This window comes from Saccoglossus kowalevskii, chromosome 7 (genome assembly GCF_978046115.1).
Source record: "Saccoglossus kowalevskii chromosome 7, keSacKowa6.1, whole genome shotgun sequence".
Classification (NCBI taxonomy): Eukaryota; Metazoa; Hemichordata; class Enteropneusta; family Harrimaniidae; genus Saccoglossus; species Saccoglossus kowalevskii.
In genome coordinates this window covers 34,115,134-34,122,424 of record NC_140647.1, presented here as the reverse complement: position 1 = coordinate 34,122,424, position 7,291 = coordinate 34,115,134, and the positions used below count along the sequence as shown (strand labels likewise).

General features: G+C 33.4%; 1 long non-coding RNA gene across 1 annotated transcript; it reads right to left on the bottom strand.

The window, feature by feature from the left end:
• Positions 1 to 4,442: 4,442 nt before the first annotated feature.
• Positions 4,443 to 4,993, bottom strand: LOC144352811 (uncharacterized). The gene is made up of 2 exons (XR_013420683.1): positions 4,878 to 4,993; positions 4,443 to 4,573 (listed from the first exon to the last, which is right to left on the bottom strand). It is a non-coding gene; the product is annotated as an uncharacterized LOC144352811 (long non-coding RNA).
• Between the last annotated feature and the right edge of the window lie 2,298 nt (positions 4,994 to 7,291).

Below are 7,291 nucleotides of genomic sequence, written 5' to 3'. Positions count from 1 at the left end.
CATCTTGTGTCCCTTTAATATGCACTTGCTTCATGATTAAATTCCAGATGGCTGCCCCATGACTATTTTAAAACTATTCAAAAAAAACTTAAAAACAACTTCTACGTGCTAAGCCTATATTTGAGTGCAAATATAGAATATTTAAAATTAAAACAAATTTAAACCAGATGCATATTGGGTAATAAAGGTGTGTCCTTGAGTTTAGTTCAATATGGTAATTGAGATATATATGTAAATTTTTCCACTTGATAAGATCAATGTACTCTACCACAAAATATGCAATCAAAACAACACATGGTTGCACTGATAGATTTCTATCATCAACTGGTGTAAAACAGGGGTGCAATCTAAGCCCACTCCTGTTTAACATTTTTATTAATGATCTTTCTAAAAATATTTATTCAAATCCTGTGAATCTGGAAGGTGTATCAATCAATTCATTACTCTTTGCTGATGATGTTGTGATACTCTCAGATACAAGTGCAGGAATGCAAAATAGTCTTGATAAACTTGAACAGTACTGCAAAAAGTGGAAACTTCAAGTCAATATCAATAAGACAAAAATTATTGTATTTAATAAATTAGGTAGGCTAATTGAAATGGATTTCTACCTAAATGATAACAAAATCCAAGTAGTTACATCATATAACTATCTTGGTATCATTTTTCAAAGTAATGGTAATTTTAAACTTGCCATTGAAAATCTGGTGATGAAAGCACAACGTGCATTAGGTATTCTTAGGCAAACTATCACTTTACATAACCAAACTCTTTCTATTAGTAATGCTTTACAGCTTTTTAAAAGTACAGTCTTACCGATCTTAATGTATGGCTCAGAAATTTGGGGGGCTTTTACCTTCAAGATTTACAAATCTAAACAGGATGATCAAATTGATACAAAAAGATTTGTTAATAATCTCTTTAATGACAGATCACAATTTGAGCAACTTCACATTAAGTTCTGTAAGAGTGTATTAGGAGTGCACAGACGTTCAAGTAATATTGCTTCTAGAGCTGAACTTGGAAGTTATCCTGTTATTACTGAAATATGTGCACAATTATTTAAATACAAGAAAAGAATTGAAAACAACACCAGCAATTGCAGTCACTTAGTACATTGTGCTTACATCTCAGAAACCAAAATCAAAGGTAATACATGGGCAACATTTGTAAATAAATTACAGGAGATAACTAAAACTGGTGATGCTGATGACAATACTCTGCTTAAGTCAAAATTAAAAGAAATCTATGTTGAAAAAGTTTGGCTACCAACAGTCCAGACAACCCAAAACAATAAATTACGTACATACACTCAGTTCAAACCTACATATAAATTTGAACCATATTTGAATCAAGTAAAAAATGCACAACATAGAACCAGCTTCACCAAATTTAGGATATCTGCACATACCCTACCAATTGAAAAACTTAGATATCAAGGGATACCTCCAGAGGAAAGAAAGTGCCAACTTTGTAACAATGGGGCTATTGGCAATGAAATCCATGCACTTTTAGACTGTAACCATACTGTAATAACAAATGCTCGTACTGAATTTCTGAATGTAGTTAGCATTTATAATGAAAGTATCCTTAAACTATCAAAACAACAAATGTTTACAAAAATTTTAAGTTCGAGAGATGGGTTCATTGCCAATAGTGCTAGCAAATTTATTGACAGCATACTATTTTACTATAAGTAATTTTACTTAGACTTTAGTTATTTATGTATTTTCTTTGTCTTGTGTGTGTACTTGTGTTTTATTACCTTGCCCGTACCATCAAAGATGGAAGGGAAAGGTATATTAAAGGAAAGATTTTGTCCGGCGTTGTCGTCGTCGTCGTCGTTGTCGTCGTTAATAATTGTTATTGTGTGCATGATAACTTTACTAATTCTATTCCAAACTTCATCAAACTTGGTCACCTTGTTCATCAGTATAAAGTCTTCCCTGAGTTTGAACAACAGATGTCCTGTATGAAAATATCATGCAAAATTTGAGAAAAACTGATAAAATATTTCGACTGTTTCTACTTGACTGATCACTGGTGATACACATCAAAGGTCACTGATCTCAGTGGAAATATGCATTGTTGTATGTGTTCAATGAAGCAAATGATTTATCTTGTAATAATATCCTTGGTAATGTATCTCAGAATCCCTTACTGGGTTTCAAAACCAACTCATGGAGAGATTGCACAGTCTGATACACATTTGCAAACCTACCAATAAATCTTTACAGAAAACAAGATGTCAGAAAATCAATATAAGCACTGCTATGAACTGGGTGCCAAACTTTGATCAAGATCTGAAGCTAATAGAAAATCTGTTTAGTTCAAAGTTATCAAATCAAAAACAATACATAAAAAATACATAAAAAGCAAAACATTTCATCCACATTTTAAAAAGAAAATTGTTCTAAAATATATGTATTCTGTATTTGACAAACAGTTCATTCGACAAATGAAAACTCACAGGAATATGTTTCAGCTATTAGAACAGAATGATAGAGTTTTTATAATACTAGTTTAAAAACTCACTTCAAACAGTGTTTGAAGATGTAGGTTCTCAGGAGGCAACAGTACTGTTGACTTCTCCCTCCACTGGACACCAACTAACTATTTAAAGCAGAGCTTGCAACATGATAGCTATTCATAAAGGGTGTTTTTTTTTTTACTTTTCATATAATACAGTAGTCACACAATGAGGCAGTTCATATTTGTCTCAGTGAATCATTAATTTTTGACAGACACCTGTACAAAATACTTGGACAAAAGCCAGCTAAGATTTTCTGTTATCTTGCATGTTTTATGAATCTATTCACGTCTAAATGCAGCACTTTTTTTTTGCAATGAGGCATTTGTTTTTATACTAAAATATCTGAATTACTTTGAATAAAGCTGGAAATTATGTCCCTTAAAATAATTAAACAAATAAGGCACCAATGTTTTTGTAAGATATTTACATCTTTAAAGGACATTCGGTAGACTGATTCCCCACTGTTAGTTCAACCCCAAAACTTTTTTGTATTCAAAATTAATTATGACAATGTATATTTATATTGAAACAAACTATGTTAAAGGGAATTATATTATATAACAAAGGGCAAGGTCACCAGAGTTCAACTATGTTTATATTTAATGTCTTTTGACCACAGATAATGTAACAAAATATATTATTTAGTGTCAAATAAAATATACTATACTATACTATACTATACTATACTATACTATACTATACTATACTATACTATACTATACTATACTATACTATACTATACTATACTATACTATACTATGTAAATTAGGTAATTAATATGCATCAATTTCAACCCAAAACTAAGAAGGCATGTGCCTTGTCCCAGGGCATATTAATGCTAACTCTCATTGAAATATGTCAAGTGATTTGAGATATTGTTGGAAACCCTGCAAATTAGCTAATTATTATGAAAATTAGGTTATAAATATGCATCATTTCAAGCAAAAACTACTAGGCTGTGTGCATTGTCCTGGGCACCTATCATTGAAGTTTGATGAGCATTCGTTGAGATATTGATGGAACAGACACACACACATACTACTACTGGTATCAAGCTAAATGCCCCCCTCCACATAATTTTTATTTGTTATTTTTGGCAGTGATTTTGACTATTAATAATTAGTTGACTAAGGTGTCGGCAAACATTTGTTTATATTAATTCATAATACATGTACATTGACATCGAGATGAATTTATAATAAGTTGACAACTCTGTTTTATAAGTTGACAACTATATGACCAATTTCAAGGACTTCTATTTTGTGATAAGCACACCACTTGAGAGTCAAAAATACATCCAAATCATGCGTTTTTGTCATTTCAAGCAAATCTTGTTCATGCATTGACAGATATTGTTCAAACATTTTGTGCACGTCATTTTGTTTTAAGAAAGTCGGTTCTGGAGCCTTAACGATTAAACTTTGCATATACATGTATATCATATAGCAAGCGTGTGCACATGCATTTTAATGATGAACTTAGGCATTTCTGCCATTCTATTTTTGGATATCGGTGAAGTATGGATATAGGTCCAGATACCAAATCGTACGGGGTGGCGGTGTTTGAACAATAAACAAAGCACCCATTATCTTGATTGCAGAGTGATGTTTTGTCCATAACCATTTCATCCTAGTGTTATTTTGATTTCTACCTATTCACTACACTTCTACTGCAATTAACAATAGCTTTTTTTATTCCATGAACAAACTTAGTTAAGAAAAATACACCAAAAAATAGAGAGAAGACAAAAAATAACTATATTAAACATGATATAAAATATATACTTTTTTCGAATGTCGAAAATTACAATATTTGAATACGTGGTATTTCACATTATGTGTAGTTGTATCGGCAACATTTGTTTTTTCTTCTGGACAGAAGTACTAATAATGAATTAAGACAATATTCCTTATCATCAAAATGTTGGTGCAACATTTGCATTTTTTTTGTAGCCATAACTTAGCGTTGTGAAAACCGCTCTAACTGGTATCGATCAAACATGTACATCCAACAACAACTGTCTCTACCGATGGCACAAACCTGAAAAAAATAAAAGGTGAGATTTTAGAATACACTACTTTATAAAATTGTTTTCCAAGTTAACTGGTCTTGGACCGAAAAAGCACAGGTTGAGATGGCATTCACAGAAGAGTGGTTTGCACTGTCTTTGATTTATGATGCAATAATTGATTAGCCCATCGTGAAAAAAAAAATCTATGAGTACCCCTCCCCCCCGCCAGACTTGGCAACACATGTAACTACGCCCTCTCCGATGGAATCACTCGCTCGGACGCAAACCTCTAGCTGATTGGAAGTCCGTCAAAGGCGTTTAATGTGTTCTTACCTGTCACATTCTCTATATTTTCTTAGCACTGGCATTTCATATGTGATTGCAACACAGCTACCAAATGGTATAGTAACGTCATAGTACGTCTGACAAGCTGCACACAGACAAGTAGCATTAACGATGGTTTCAGGAATCCTGTTACAGTCTGTCGTTACGTTATTTTCCCATGGACAACTATGTGTATGTTGTGCACTCATATCATTCCCCGGACAGTTATTGTCACCGACATTCACATTCGTATTGATGTTCAGAGGGCGCTCGTACCGAAGAGTATATGTCGCTTTTGCTTCGTCTATCATTCTACTTGTCGGACAAGGGTCTTCCCGTGCGCTATCTCGTAGGCACGTGGCTGTGACCGTGAATGTCGTCACGAACACTATCTGTAAAATAACATGAAAATGTAATTTAAAGAAAAAAGAGAGAATTGTGTCCACTAATTTTACTGTTTAACCTGTCCAACCTGTATTGCAGTGTACATACACGACTTTATAACACAAACAATACATATCTATAAATAAAATTAAGAAATATTGTTTGTTCCTGAACTTTTTGTTACTGGAACTATTTCCGTTTCACATTTCTCGTCTATACGTTGATTTTTTTGAATGACGATTTTCGCGATTAAAATACCAAGCTGCCATTATAAATGTTTTGTTTTTCATCTGTCGAACATCAACGACTAGTGGAATCGTTAAATTTCCAGAGCTGCCTCGATGATCCTCGATGGCAACAAATCGTACGAGGATTATACTAATGTTTAACTAAAAGTAACACGGTAATGAAATTTGTTTGAATGAATAAATTCACACTTCAAAAACAAGTTAATAAAAGACAAATCTTGTATATTCAATCCTGTAGAGTGCAGTCAAATTAAAACAACAACACAGAACGTGCGCCGGCGACACACGAATTGACTGAACTGATACACGAATTGAAAAATAGTAGTTAGACATAATATTTAACACCTATTACATATCGGAGAATATAAACAATACAAGCATTTACACATCTTCTGTAAAGCAGGAAAATAAAGTTAATATAGTTAAAGTTATAGTTTATGAAAATCAACAGCTAAATATAATTGTATTTTTGTTTAAAATTCTTATAACTTAAAATGACATCTAAAAAATCGACAAGCATACTTTGAACAATGAATGTTCAATGAAGTACTACTTACCAGCGCCAACAAAAGAATACAGCTTTGCATCGTTACTGACATCTCACAAATATGTTAGTGATTCGAAGTTATTGTTATCTTGGTTCACAGTGAAGATTCTGTAAGGGTCCTTCTTTTTTATACGGAGACATATCCGAGTAATCGCTTTTCGGGAATATCCCGAATTTTCATCCGATTTCATGGCTACAATGATATAAGCAGGATAATGTACCAAGGACCGTTTAATAATACCATCCTTTGAGGAAATTATGGAAGCATTACACCATGTTGTGTACTTTCCCAAATATGTCTAGCTGACTAGTCTTCCATTAGTTTTCCTGGTTAGTCGGTGATAGACAGTGTCGGAGACAGTCTGAATTCACATTTATTTATAAATTTAATTATTAGACAAACAGGCAAAAATACAAATTATTATAAAAAAAAACATCATTCCGCAGAAAATCATTGAAAATATTTATTTATATATGTGCAATTTATGCGGGTGTTTGTTGGAATTTACTCTAATATATATTACTGAAACAGTGGTTCGACGATGCAAGGCCACGCCCTAATGAGAGCGGGGGGGCGTCGGAAAGGCAAACGCGTGAAAGTGAACGTATAAATTACCACAGTAGTAATTAGTTCCTACAACAAGGTTATGTGCACACTATGTCTTAAGTCACATGACTTATGTACCGGAATCGTGACTTGACAGCGGATGTCACATTTCCGCGTTCTTGTATATAATTTTATATATAATTTTCCGATATTTTAAACTTTTATTTCAGTTATGATCACTGAGGGGTCCCGACAGGGATTTGAAACCGGGTCAGACTAAGGCCGAACTGGCCGTTCCTTAGTTCACGTTAAGCATTCGCGCAGGTTTCTTAGTACGGGTTAACGTATTTGACCTCTAAACCCGTGTTAACAGCTGATTAATGATGTTCCTGGCCATAAATCTGAAGTTTAACACCCGGGATTCTAACTAATGTGCCAGCCATATTTCAAAAAGTTCTATGTCATGAATAAAATACTCACAAAAAGGCGTTGATTTTTTAGCGCACTAGTATTACCTGATTGAATAAGATTACTATTATCTACTGAGATTTTGGCATCGATTATTGGTTACATATTTTCAAAAAATAGCTGAAATTTTATCAACGGGCATTCTCACCGCCTGACAAACAATACCGGTGAAAATCGGAAATACAAAATTGCACTTAGGTGTTGACACTCTCCTGCTCAGAATTATTTC